The 13,181-nt window shown below is 44.9% G+C and overlaps 1 protein-coding gene across 9 annotated transcripts in view; it reads left to right on the top strand.

Moving 5' to 3' along the window:
- The first annotated feature begins 1,750 nt into the window (after positions 1 to 1,750).
- The window catches only part of GCNT1 (glucosaminyl (N-acetyl) transferase 1), a 201,947-nt gene continuing 190,516 nt past the window's right edge, over positions 1,751 to 13,181 (top strand). For 2 of the 9 annotated variants that reach the window (XR_011492759.1, XR_011492760.1), the window contains exons 1-3: positions 1,751 to 1,896; positions 2,734 to 2,855; positions 4,052 to 4,154. The gene's annotated coding sequence lies outside the window, so the exon portion shown is untranslated. Of the gene's footprint in view, positions 1,897 to 1,925; positions 2,574 to 2,733; positions 2,856 to 3,130; positions 3,362 to 3,398; positions 4,155 to 13,181 lie in introns of those variants that run through there. The other 7 variants (XM_070480326.1, XM_070480327.1, XM_020877614.2 and 4 more) reach the window with 5 other exon arrangements.

Below are 13,181 nucleotides of genomic sequence, written 5' to 3'. Positions count from 1 at the left end.
TGGCACTGTCATCTTCTGCTCTGTGTGGACATATCTATGCAAACACCCCTGTCCCGAGGGCATCTAACACCATCAAGTCCAAAGCCCAAGAAGGTGAGCCTCAGAGAGTCAGTGGGTCCCAGCCCTTCTCTTTGGGTTCACGCGTCTCCCCTGAGAAATGACCCCCTTTGATTAGAATGAAGGACACTAGGCAAACTTCCTGTTACAGGGAAACCCACCCACCCACAGCACCTCAGCTTTACCCCACAGCCCCCACAGGAACCTGTGGGTAGGGAACTGACTGTATTCAGTTAGTTCCTTCATTTACTTCAATGCATATGTGTTGAATGAATTAAGTGATATGAAGATAAGTAACCTGTTCTGCACTCCAGGAGTTAAAAAACCAATGGAATAAAAAACAGACACAATATTCCTTTTGCTATGAAGGAGATTGTGCCGACATTTATAACTGACACAATGCTACCCGCAGTGAGGGCAGGAGGGGGGTTTTCTACTTTGCATAGCACTGAGGATTATTCCACAGCTTTAGTTTTTGGTAAAGAACCCACCTGCCAAAGCAGGAGACATAAGACACGCGGGTTCGATCCCTGGGTTGGGAAGATCCCCTGGAGGAGGGCATGGCAACTCAACGCAGTATTCTTGCCTAGAAAATCCCATGGATAGAGGAGCCTGGTGGTCTACAATCCATGGGGTCGCAAAGAGTCAGGCACGACTTGGCACGTGTGCACACACACTCACACACAAACGTAATGAGTTTTTAAAAATACTAAATTTTTTAGTAAGTAAATCTCATGATGCCGAAAGTTCAGCTTCTCTGTACACTGTTGCCTAATTGAATCTTGGAGACAGAATTTTGGGTAAAGTAGAAAAGGATCGCTTTATTACTTTTCCAGACAGAGGGGGACACAGTGGGCTAACTGCCCTCAAAACTGTATGTCCCAACTTGGGGAGGATAGTGAGAAGTTTTGTATTACCTGTTCAAAGACGGTGTGATCAGCTCGCAGGCATTTTTCTGATGGGTTGGTGGTGAGATAAGTCAGCATCATCAACCTTCAGGTCTAACGGCTCTGGGGTCTACATGCTCCTGGGCAGTATACCCCGTTTGGGTATTTGTGGAACAGTTCAAAGATATTGTGTGTGTATTTGTTGATGAGGAAAAGGGACCTTTCCCCAGGGCTGCTCTTGATTGTTTCTCCCTGGTCTTAACAACGGCTTGAATCTGCCCAGTGGAACTCAGGGAAGGTCATGGAGGCTGAATGGAGGCTGTTTCCTATAATCAAAGAACTGGGGGACACAGAAAGGCCTTGTGTTCAGGAGACCCACAGGGCCCTGTAGGCATCTCTCATCAAGGAAAACGAACAAACAAACCCAATGGTCACATCTAATTTTAACACAATATAAAGACCTCCAGAAAATTTTTTTTCCTTTGGTTATAAAACCTATTTTTTAAATTAGAAAAGACAGCGCTTCCCGCCGTTCCTGCCTCCCAGGAAGGGGGTATAAAATTCTGAAGACCCCACTCAAGGGCTCAGTCCCTAAGCGGTTCTCCCAACTAAGAACCCAAGTCAACCTAAGGAAAGAGAAAGAGGAAGCTCGCAGAGTTCAGCACTTCCTCCAGACAACGAAATGCCCAGAGGGCGCGCTGACTTGGGCCAGGAGGCCCAAGGAAGCAGTCTGCGAGGCAGGGATGCGCTGGGCGGGGCCTAGAGGGGCGGGGCCCAGAGGGGCGGGCCCAGGGCGTGGTGCACCGGCGCGAGGGTGGGCGGCCCCAGGCCCCGCCGCGAGGTCCTCCGGCGCCACGAGCTCAGTCAGCCTAGCGCGGAGCAGCGCCGGGCGAGAGCCGACCCGCGCTGCCCGGCACCCTCCAGCGTCTTCCGGGCCAGGCGCTCGCTGCAGGTAACCAACGCCCCACCAGGTCTCCTGCTCGTTTGCCTGGCTGCAGGGGAGGAAATAGGAAGGATAGGCGGGAAGGAGGAAGCCGCCACTTAGCCAGGGCCCGGCTGCAGCGAGTGGGGTCAGCTCCTTCGGGAAAGAGGACGCGGAGCCGGAGCAGGAGAAAGAGGATGCGCGGTGGGAATCCACTTCCAGCTTGTGCGTCCGGTACCGGGGGTGGTGCAGAGCGCCCTGCCTCGACCCAACTCTTCCGTCCGGTTCGGGGAGCCTGGGGCTAGGACTTTGGTGCCCAGTATCACCTGGAAGCCACTTATTTCTGCTGTCTTTCCCCCTGGTTCACGTAGCGAGTAGTAGCTTAGGAATCTGGAGTTGGCGGCTGCGGGCGTGAAGAGGCCGGGAGCGAACAGTTACTCACTGTGGTGTCTTGGGGGCCAGAGGCTTTAACTTCGCTTAATCCTAAACGTGGCGCTGCGGAGAGGTATTTACTACCCACATTTTACTGATAAAGAAAGAAGCCTGCGCCGGGATGTTAAATGACTCACCCTAGAGGCTAACCACTGGAAAAGAGACGCTGCTCTAGGGGCTCCGAAGCCCTCACGCGTCTCCCCACCTCCCCGTTTGCTCTGCATGCTTCACGCCACGTCTAGAAAACGCGCGCTGCTGGCTCGGTAGTGAAACAGGTGATTGTTCTTGAACGCATTCTATTCCCTTCCTAGGTTTCTTTCTGGTCTTGTGTTGTTAGCGCCCAATTTCTGATTCAGATGTTTCCAGTTTTTGTTGATTAGCTTTTTAAGGTGGAAGAAGCTCTCCCTCACAGCTCTTTTCCCTTCTGCCTTGCAGCTCTGTTCCTGGATGCCAGCAAAACACAGGCATCCCAGCCTGCTACACATTTCTCATCTTTCTCGGTGGATGATAGGTCGCCCGTGCATCCAGGCTGGGCCTTGCGGGCTGCCCGGTTGGAGGTGAGTCTTGTAGTCACCTGGGCCTCCTGCACACTCGTTGGCTTTGCTATTTCGTTCTAGGGGGAAGTCAGTCTTCATTTTACAAGTAGTAGGACAAGAGGCAAATTGAGGGGATGTAAAGTGTGGTGCCTGGAGACGAGAACAAGACCACAGCTTTTTGTGGTCTGCATTTGGTGAGGGCCAGGTGAGCATCCGGCCGGACACTTGTAAGCTTCTCTGGGCATCCTGCCCACCCCACCCGCCCACCCCCTTTTAGAGCTGTTCTGAAGGGCAGATTTGTTTTACAGAGGGGAGGAAGAGGGCTGAATGGTTTTTAAAGATCAGTGTAAGTTACCTGCTAGGAGCCCAGGCAGTTCCAACCCCACTGCCCCGGATTAAGGAAAATGGCTTTCTGCTGTGGCTTAATCATTAAACCTTCACGGATTTTTAGCCGGTCTTCAGGATGGCCGTTCAGGGAAACTTTGGAGTTCTCAGAAATGGCTGACTGTTCCATGCTTAAAAATAAGGTAACACACGATGAATTTACTTTTACAGAGTTTTATTGGTAGATAAAAGAAGTTGATTTTTTTTTTTTCCCTTCCATCTTACCGTGAGGGTTGGAAGGTTGCAGTTAGGTCCTCTGCCTTTCCTTCAGCCTGACGTTGGAAAGTAACTTCTCAGCTTTGGCCCTAAACGTGTACTGGATTTCATTCTTCATTAAATATAGTTCATCCTCGATTAATTATAGGACAGCTTCCAGTCACTAGTTACTGCTTATTACTCTTTGGTCATGTTGGGTCTTCGTCGCTGCGGGGACTTCCTCTCTTTGGCGCCGGCAGGCTTCTCTTTAGTTGCAGTGTGTGGGCTTCTCATTTCGGTGGGTTCTTGCTGAGGAGCATTTGCTTCAGTGGTTGTGGCACGTGGGATCTTCCTGCACCAGGAGGCCAACCCGTGTCCCCTGCATTGGCAGGCGGATTCCTAGCCACTGGACCACCGAGAAGTCCTCTAGTTCTTTTGCATTTGCAGTTTTGTGGCTTAACACTGAAGAACTGTTTTTCTTGAGAACTCTGAACTATCTTCTGGTGGGCTACAGCCCAAATTGTCGAATAAGACAGGAGTTAGTGACTGAGCACAAGCAGGATTGACTATATACAAAATGAAATTTAGGGACTTCCCTGGTGGTCCGGTGGTTATGACTCTCTGAGCTTCCATTGCAGGGGCCACCGGTTCAATCCCTGGTATGGAAGCAAAGATCGCCACATGTTGCTTGGTTTGGCCAGGAAAAAAAAAATACACTACAGATCTACAGGAACTAAATAGGTAATGTATGGGAGGAGCTAAATGGACTGTAATTGGTTCCAGGTGACCTGTGGAGGACCTGCCAACACCTGGGCAGGTAGCGGCCATTCTCTCCCTCTAATTGTACAGAAATTCTAGCCCAGTGTGACCAGAGCTTCCCTACCCAATAATTGAACAAACTTTATTAAAAAAAAAAAAAAAGTAAACAGTGATTTTAAATATTGGCTTTTCTTCTTTGTTAAAACACAAGAAATCAAATTTGATTTATTCATCGTGTTTTCAAATCTCTTATAAACTGCTACACCTGGTGATCACATTCTCAAGTGAATGAAAAATTCTGACCTATGATATATATGTTGTACATTTTTCTGAAATGAGGTGGCAGGAAACAAATTAATACTATTGAAAGTGATCTCAGTCTCAATTTCTGTTTTCTATGACGTGTAGATTAGGTCACCTGCACTGCCAAAAGTAGTCTTTTTATGGGCCAACCACGGAATTGTGTTACTCTTTATTTATAGTTCTAATTCAAGCTGTCAGCTGCCTTACTCCCTGTCTTAAAAGGGAGTTCCCAAATGACTGTTCTTATAAATCTGGTGTTTCTCCTGGGGTCTGTCTGTATTTTTAACCACACTGGCTTTGACACAGGAGACATGGCGTAAGGTTGTCATATGTCCTTGTTGCCTGTATGTGGCAAATACATGTATGCTTAGACCAGAGTTCCTTCACTGGCACTTCTGACATTTTGGGCCAGATAATTTCCTGTTGGGATTGTCCTGTGTATTGTAAGCTGTGTATCAGTGTTCCTGGCTCAACCCACTGGATGCCACTGGTCCCCTCTGTCTAGTTATAACAACCAAAAACGTCTCCAGACATTGTTAGATGTCCCCTGGGGAGCATAGTTACCTAGTTGACAAAAAAAATAATGAGTGAATATTTAAAATGCTTTAGACATTTATTAACTAAACTGTATACTGAACATAATTAACTTTAAACTCCTAATGACTAGAGAAGCTAACACTTTAAATATTTTTATAATAAAGATGACTGAATCAGTGTTCTTTCTGAATGGCCATGTATATCTTGCCAGACTTTGTCTCCAAAGAAATTTTAAGTGTTTGATGTGGCTGTCAAATTTCTACAGTTTAAAATGTGGAAGCTAAAAGGGAATCCTACAGCAGTTTTCATTTTTCTTATTTTAATTGCTTGATGTCTTTCAATTGTTTTTTAAGCTGATGAAGTATCAATGGACCATGGTTGTTGATTTGAAAAAATCAACACAGTCTCTCATATGAGAACGTCATACAAAATTCTAAGCAAAAATTTAATAATGAGACTTGGTGTAAATTATGTTTAGAGTAGAATTTAGTTTTAAAAGAAATTAAATTTTTTTTGCCCAACATCAATAACTAGGAAAACTCTGTGTTTCTGTAGTCTGAGAAATACTAATTTTACAGAAGAGAATTATTAAGTAATATATGATTTTACTTACCAGAAGAAAATAATGTCCTGCAAGTATAATCCTCGTGTATAATCCTGCAAGTATACTATAGACCTTAGGGAGGTTAAAAACATTGTCTTGGTTATAAAAGATGCATCTTTAGCTAGGGACTGGCTATTCATTGGGCCCCTTGCAGAAATCAGACTAATTTGTAAGGCTTTAGGTTGGCTACAGAGCTTGTGGGTCCCCTTCTTTAAACATGAATTTTAAGATGGTAACAGACAACTGAGCATTAAGCAGAGCATAGGTCCTGTGTGACTGCACACAGGAAACTGGTCCTGGAAGCTTAAAAGAGGATTATAATCACAAATACAAATCCAGAACCATTAAGCACCCAGAATTTCTGATTCATTGATCATACTAGTATTTCCAATCAGGAGTCTACGTGTACTTGATAATCAGTGCAGTAAATTTACTAAGAACTTCCTCCCGTGATGAATTTTTCTTTTGCTAAAGAGGGAGCCAGATTGTATGGGAGGGTCCTGTGAACTTGAAAGACCTGTTTACTCATTGAACTACTATTTACTGAGCACCTGTTTCTAGGCATTGTCATTTCTGGCCTACAGCTGTGAATGGGATAGAAATTCTCTTCCTTTACGAACCATTTAGTCTAGTGTCTCAAGGACAGGGGGACAGACAAGCACATAGTCACATAGGCAATTACAGTCATAAGTGGTACTTCAGAAAAGCACAAGTGTCTGGAGGCCATTTCACCTGGAGACCTAACCCAGATTAAGGGAGGGGATTTCTTAGGATAGGTCTTGCTGAAAAGAGGTACTTAAAATGAGGCCTTAAAAATGAGTAGAAGTCAGGTGAATTAGGGTTTAGTGTTCCAGGTTGAAATGGTTGAGACCAAAGAAGGAATGTAGCTTGGGATGAGTCCTCTTGGGTCATCTTTTGGACTTTGCACTTTTAATGAAAAGGTAGTGGGAACTCATTGAAAACTTTTAAATGAGAGATAAGATGATTAGATTTGGGTTTTAAAAATGATCATCCTCACTGCTGTGAGGCCCTATTGGCATACATGTTGTCTGTGCAAACCAGAAAAAGACTCCCTTCTGGGTGGACCAACTAGAAAAGATGTACTGCTTGTCCCACTAGGTCAGGCCAGAGGCAGTCCCCTGAGCCAGTCACTTTGTGTGGGCACAGCCTGTCCACACGCTGGGGAGGGGGAGAATGGGGCGTGGCCCGAGAGTGGAAAGGCTTTTGCAGGCACCCAGGGGTAGAGAGGGGAGTAGATTGGGGACGGATGGAGAGCGTGAGAGATACTGAGTTTGTAGTTAGAAATCAGTAAGAAGGTAGTTACTGTTTGGGTATAGTTGTTGGAGGGAAGCTATCAAAGCTGATTTAAAAGTTTGGCATAAATACCTGAGTGGAATAGGATGGTGAAACCATTTTCAGTTGAAGGGGACTAGGGGAGGAGTGGGTTTGGCACAGGTGGGGGAGGGAAGGTAATTCCACTTGAGTCTGTTTGCTTTTGAGGCATTCCAGGTGGAGTCAGGGAGTAGGCAGAGGGAACTCCTGAAAGAGATCTGGGATGGAAATACGTATTTCGGGGCCGTTGCAAATAAATAGTCCTTGCATATCCCTGGTGGTTTAGACGGTAAAGAATCTGCCTGCAATGCAGGAGACCTGGGTTCGATCCCTCGGTTGAGAAGATCCCCTGGTGGAGGGCATGGCAGCCCACTCCAGTATTCTTGCCTAGAGAATCCCGTGGACAGAGGAACCTGCTGGGCTACAGTCCATGGGGTTGCAAAGAGTCGGACACGACTGAGCGACTAAGCGCAGCACACACCATATGAAAAAGATCTCCAGAACACCCCTAGCTCAGTTCCTAAGAGGAAGAGATCCTTTAAAAAGATCACCCAAAGATGGGTGTAGAATGCGATGGGGGGAGGCTGGCTTTGGAGAGTTTGATCATTGTGCTCAGAAGAAGAGGAGAAACTGGTTAAGACTGAGAAGCCAGGTACACCTACAGGGTAGGCAGGAATTGGGGTGGGGAGGTCTGTGGCCTGCCTTTGTTTGTTTTTTCAAACTGAGATTGAAGAGACTTGAACATATTCTAACGCTGATGGAAAGTTTCTGGTACAGAGGGAGAGGCTAAAGATATGTGAGTGAGAAACAAATGCTAGGGCCAGGCTTCAGAGAAGGTGAACACTGGTTTTGAGAACACAGGTGGGGAAATTGGGCTTTGATAGAAAGTGGGAGGGAGAAGATGGATGAAGTAGTCTCAGATTTGGGGACCAAAATTGTGAGGACTTTTTCCCTGAAAGAGGTGGCAAAACTATTTGCCAAGGTGGGTGTGTTCGTGTACAAAGTCAAATATTTCGTCAGCGCAGTATTTATTGAGCATTTTCTAGTACCAGACATTGTGGTAGGCTTCCTGGGAAGTATTAGGAATGATGTTGATTGGCATTAGTATTGGCCCTTGTGATATAATAAGAAATATATATTTGGTGTTTGTCTCTGGTTCCTGACACAGCTTCTAGAACCCTTGGCATGTCCAGAGAGATAGGGATGGTAAAAACATCTTTTGTTATTCACAGTGGGGCACCTTTCCACTCCTGATTTTATGCTAATGTATGCCTTAGATGAGGGTGGGGAGGGATCCTAGGTAGCCTCAGGATGGGACTGGTCACCAGAATTAGTTCAGTCGCTCAGTTATGTCCAACTCTTTGTGACCCCATGGGCTGCAGCATGCCAGGCTTCCCTGTCCATCACAAATTTGCGGAGCTTGCTCATGTCCATTGAGTCAGTGACGCCATCCAACCATCTCATCCTCTGTCATCCTCTTCTCCTGCCTTCAATCTTTCCCCGCATCAGGGTCTTTTCCACTGAGTCTGTTCTTTGCATCAGGTGGCCAAAGTATTGGAGTTTCAACTTCAGCATCAGTCCTTCCAATGAATATTCAGGACTGATTTCCTTTTGGATGGACTGGTTGGATCTCCTTTCAGTCCAAGGGACTCTTAAGAGTCTTCTCCAACACCACAGTTCAAAAAGCATCAATTCTTTCTTTATAGTGCTCAGCTTTCTTTATAGTCCAACTCTCACATCCATACAGGACTACTGGAAAAACTGTAACTTTGATTAAATGGACCTTTGTTGGCAAAGTAATGTCTCTTTTTAATATGCTGTCTAGGTTGGTCATAGTTTTTCTTCCAAGGAGCGTGTCTTAATTTCATGGCTGCGGTCACCATCTGCAGTGATTTTGGAGTCCCCCAGAATAAAGTCTGCCACTGTTTCCACTCTTTCCCCATCTGTTTGCCATGAAGTGATGGGACCGTATGCCATGATCTTAGTTTTCTGAATGTTGAGTTTTAAGCCAACTTTTTCACTCTCCTCTTTCACCTTCATCAAGAGGCTCTTTAGTTCCTCTTCACTTTCTGCCATAAGTGTGGTATCATCTGCATATCTGAGGTTATTGATAAATTTCTCCCGGCAATCTTGATTCCAGCTTGTGCTTCATCCAGCCTGGCATTTCGCATGATGTACTCTGCATATAAGTTAAATAAGTAGGGTGACAATATACAGCCTTGACATACTCCTTTTCCTATTTGGAACCAGTCCATTGTGCCATGTCTGGTTCTAACTGTTGCTTCTTGACCTGCATACAGGTTTTGCAGGAGGCAGGTAAGGTGGTCTGGTATTTCCATCTCTTTCAGAATTTTCCACAGTTTATTGTGATCCACACAGTCAAAGGCTTTAGCATAATCAATAAAGCAGGAGTAGATGTTTTTCTGGAACTCTCTTTTTCTGTGATCCGGCAGATGTTGGCAACTTGATCTCTGTTTCTTCTGCCTTTGCTAAATGCAGCTGGAACATCTGGAAGTTCATGGTTCATGTACTGTTGAAACCTGGCTTGGAGAATTTTGAGTATTACTTTGCTAGCATGTGACATGAGTACAATTCTGTGGTAGTTTGAACATTCTTTGGCATTGTCTTTCTTTGGGAGTGGAATGAAAACTGACCTTTTCCAGTCCTGTGGCTACTGCTGAGTTTTCCAAATTTGCTGGCATATTGAGTGAAGCACTTTCACAGCGTCATCTTTCAGGATTTGAAATAGCTCAAGTGGAATTCCATCACCTCCACTAGCTTTGTTCGTAGTGATGCTTCCTAAGGCCCACTTGACTTCACATTCCAGGATGTCTGGCTCTTAGGTGAGTGATCACATCATCGTAGTATTCTGGGTCATGAAGATCTTTTTTGTATAGTTTTTCTGTATATTCTTGCCACTTAATATCTTCTGCTTCTGTTAGGTCCATACCATTTCTGTCCTTTATTGAGCCCATCTTTGCATGAAATGTTCCCTTGGTATCTCTGATTTTCTTGAAGACATCTCTAGTCTTTCCCATTCTATTGTTTTCCTCTGTTTCTTCCTTTGATCACTGAGGAAGGCTTTCTTATCTCTCCTTGCTATTCTTTGGAACTCTGCATTCAAATGGGTAGACCTTTCCTTTTCTCCTTTGCCTTTCACTTATTTTCTCAGCTGTTCGTAAAGCCTCCTCAGACAACCATTTTGCCTTTTTGCATTTGGTCTTGATTACTGCCTCCTGTGCAATGTCATGAACCTCAGACCATAGTTCCTCAGGCACTCTGTTTATCAGATCTAGTTCCTTGAGTCTATTTGTCACTTCCACTGTATCATCAAGGGTCCCCAGAAAGACCAAGTAATTAGAAGGTTGGGACTTTTCAGCCCTACAGGCTGACCTCTGGGAAGGGAAAGGGTGCTAGGGATTGAGTTACACAGACACTGGAAGAAGCTGTTGGGAGACCTTCTGGGTTGATAGGCACATCAAGATACTAATAGAGGCAGGCTGTCCAGAGAAGAAGCCAGGAAGCTTGCCGACCCTCCCCCATACCTCACCCTCTGTATCTCTTCCATGTGACTGCTCCTAAGTCGTATTCTTTCTAATAAACTGCAGTAGTAAGTAGAATGTTTTCTGGAATCTTAGCTGTGCAAGCAAATTTTCATACCTTGGAATTCATGAGGAGCCCTGAATTCACAGAACTGCCAAATTTATGATCTCCCTGGGCACCCCATTTGCAGCTGATGCCCGCAGAGGGCATTCTTGTGGGACTAAGCCCTTAATATGTGGGGTCTGGGCTAACTTCAGCTAGTTTCTGACAGAACTGAAATGAATATTTGGGTACCCAGTTGGTGTCAGAATTGGCTGGTGTCTGGAGGAAAAAAAATCCACATTTGGTGTCAGAAGTGTTGTAAAAACAGCTCAGCCCCATACACCTGAAATAGCCTCTCAGTATCTTTTCTTGAAATCACCTTTGGCCTTGTGGTTGATGACTGAAGGTATCACTTGAGAGCTTACTTTTGATGAACATCAGGGCCCTGCCTGGGGGCAGGGAAGGGTGTTCCCTAGCTCCTGTGTCAGTTTGCAAGTTCATGTCCAGGTTCTTGGTGTTGACTGTACAATAGGAGCACCTGGCAGCTTTCAGAATTCCGGGCACTCAGGTCACACTCCTGACTGATTCCATCGAGTCTCTCGGGTAAGGGAATTGGTATTCTTTGAGAGCTCCCAGTGGTTCTAATGTGTGTACAGCCAAGGCTGAGAGCCGCTCACTGGGATACCAGGCCAGTTAAAGCCATTTGCCCCATTGAGCTCCAGCCCACTGCCTGGAATTTGTGTATGAGCGATTAGGTTCAGACCCTTATGAATGAAATAGGTTAGCATCCAAAGAAGGAGGCGCATGACAATTCTATGGGCTGTTGAAGGAACATATGAAACCTATTTATAATTTTGCAAATATTTAAGAAAGAAGTCAAGCTGTATTATGTCAAGTCTCTTGTCAGTGGTGCCTTCTAGATTTGGTATCTTGTTTGGGGAGTGTGATTTTCTCAGGAGGAAGGGGTGAGGAATCCTCAGCATATTGAGAAGTGTTGCAATTTGCCAGTGACCATATCATGAAGTTATGAGGTTTTATAAACACAAAGGCTTTTAAATCATGGCACCTCTCAAACAGTGAATGGAGACTTACCTGTGAGTGGGTTACAGGTATCCTGAGATTCACTCTCTCTCATCCATCTCCCTTCAGCCAGGGGGCTGAAGTTGAGCAGTCACCTTCTTGGATATGTGTCCAAAAAGCATCGCAGCTTCAGATGGCAGATGCTTTATTATCCATTGTAACGCTCTGGACAGGGGGTGTGACCATCTCTCCACCACTTATCCTCCCTGGTTCTCTTGCAGACACACATCTAAGAGTAATTGAGTTTCCCGGTGTCTGCATTTTTCTTTAGCAAAAGACAAGGTTTCCATGTTGCCACTTCTGGTAGTTGCGGTTGTCTTCCCAGGTGACTCAGTGGTAAAGAACCTGCAGGAGCCGCAGGAGACTCCATCCCCGGTCGAAAAGATCCCCTGGACAAGGAAATGGCAACCCACTCCAGTATTTCTGCCTGGAGAATCCCGTGGACAGAGGAGCCTAGTGGGTTACAGTCCATAGAGTCAGAGGGGGATGTGACTGAGCGCGCGCGCACACCCCCCCCCCCCCAACACACACATCAGTAGTAGTTGTTACTTTGCGAGCAGGACACACACACACACACACACCCCTCACGCATCAGAAGTTGTTACTTTGAGAGCAGGAACAATCCAAGATCAACGTGAAGTTCACACAAGGAGAGGGAGAGGGGCCACATTTCAAAAGTACTTTATGCTACAGAGGCATTTGGAAATAACCATTTGGAAATGTTTGCAGTGACTGTGAGCATGTTGCCAAGAAATATGCTAGATTTATGAGTCATTGAAACTTTGGAGGAAAGTGGACACACATATATGTGTGACTGAGTCTGTTTGCTGTCCACCTAACACTATCACAGTGTTCTTAATTGGCTATAATATAAAATAAAAAGTTTTTAAAAAACCAAAACTCTCCCCCTCCACAAAGAAAAAGCTTGGAAGCAAAATTGTCTACCTGTTAAAGTGTTTTAGGTGAAGAGTGTCAGTAAGTTTTGAGTCTATTTGTTGAATTTAAAAAAAGTCACACCTGACTCATTTGCAAGAGCAGTTGATCAAAACTGACCAGTTGAATCTCATCAAGGAGCTTTGTATAACTGGTAGATAGACAGAGAAGTATCAAGATTTAGGAAGGAGAGCTAAGCGTGTTCTTCTGTTTTTCCAGTATATCTATCCTTGTCACCCTCGACAGCCATTAAAGCAAAATGTTTCAGGACACTGAGCTTGGAAGCAGTCATTCAAGCACTTGATGGCAAAGTAATTAACTGGGGTTTTCAAAGATAATGAAGCATACTTAATTTATTGCTTCCATTAAAAATATTAGTTACAAAGTTGTAGTGAGCAAGAAGTTTTTTGCCTTAAGTAATTAAGCTGAACTGAACTGAATTAAGCTAATAGGTTTTATTTCCTCTGTTTCATCTTTTTATTTTGTAACGCACATCATTTAAAGATACATATGTACAGTAGTACTTGTAATTTTGAAAGAAATATGCATATATTGAATGTACTTAACTCAAAGCTTTTACTTAGTTGTCTGTAGTAAAAATTTTGCAAGCTTATCATTAAAAACTTTGAGCCAAA

The sequence above is a fragment of the Odocoileus virginianus genome, chromosome 18 (assembly GCF_023699985.2).
Source record: "Odocoileus virginianus isolate 20LAN1187 ecotype Illinois chromosome 18, Ovbor_1.2, whole genome shotgun sequence".
Classification (NCBI taxonomy): Eukaryota; Metazoa; Chordata; class Mammalia; order Artiodactyla; family Cervidae; genus Odocoileus; species Odocoileus virginianus.
Note: the sequence above shows the minus strand (reverse complement) of the source record. Positions and strands in the feature narration are given on the sequence as shown.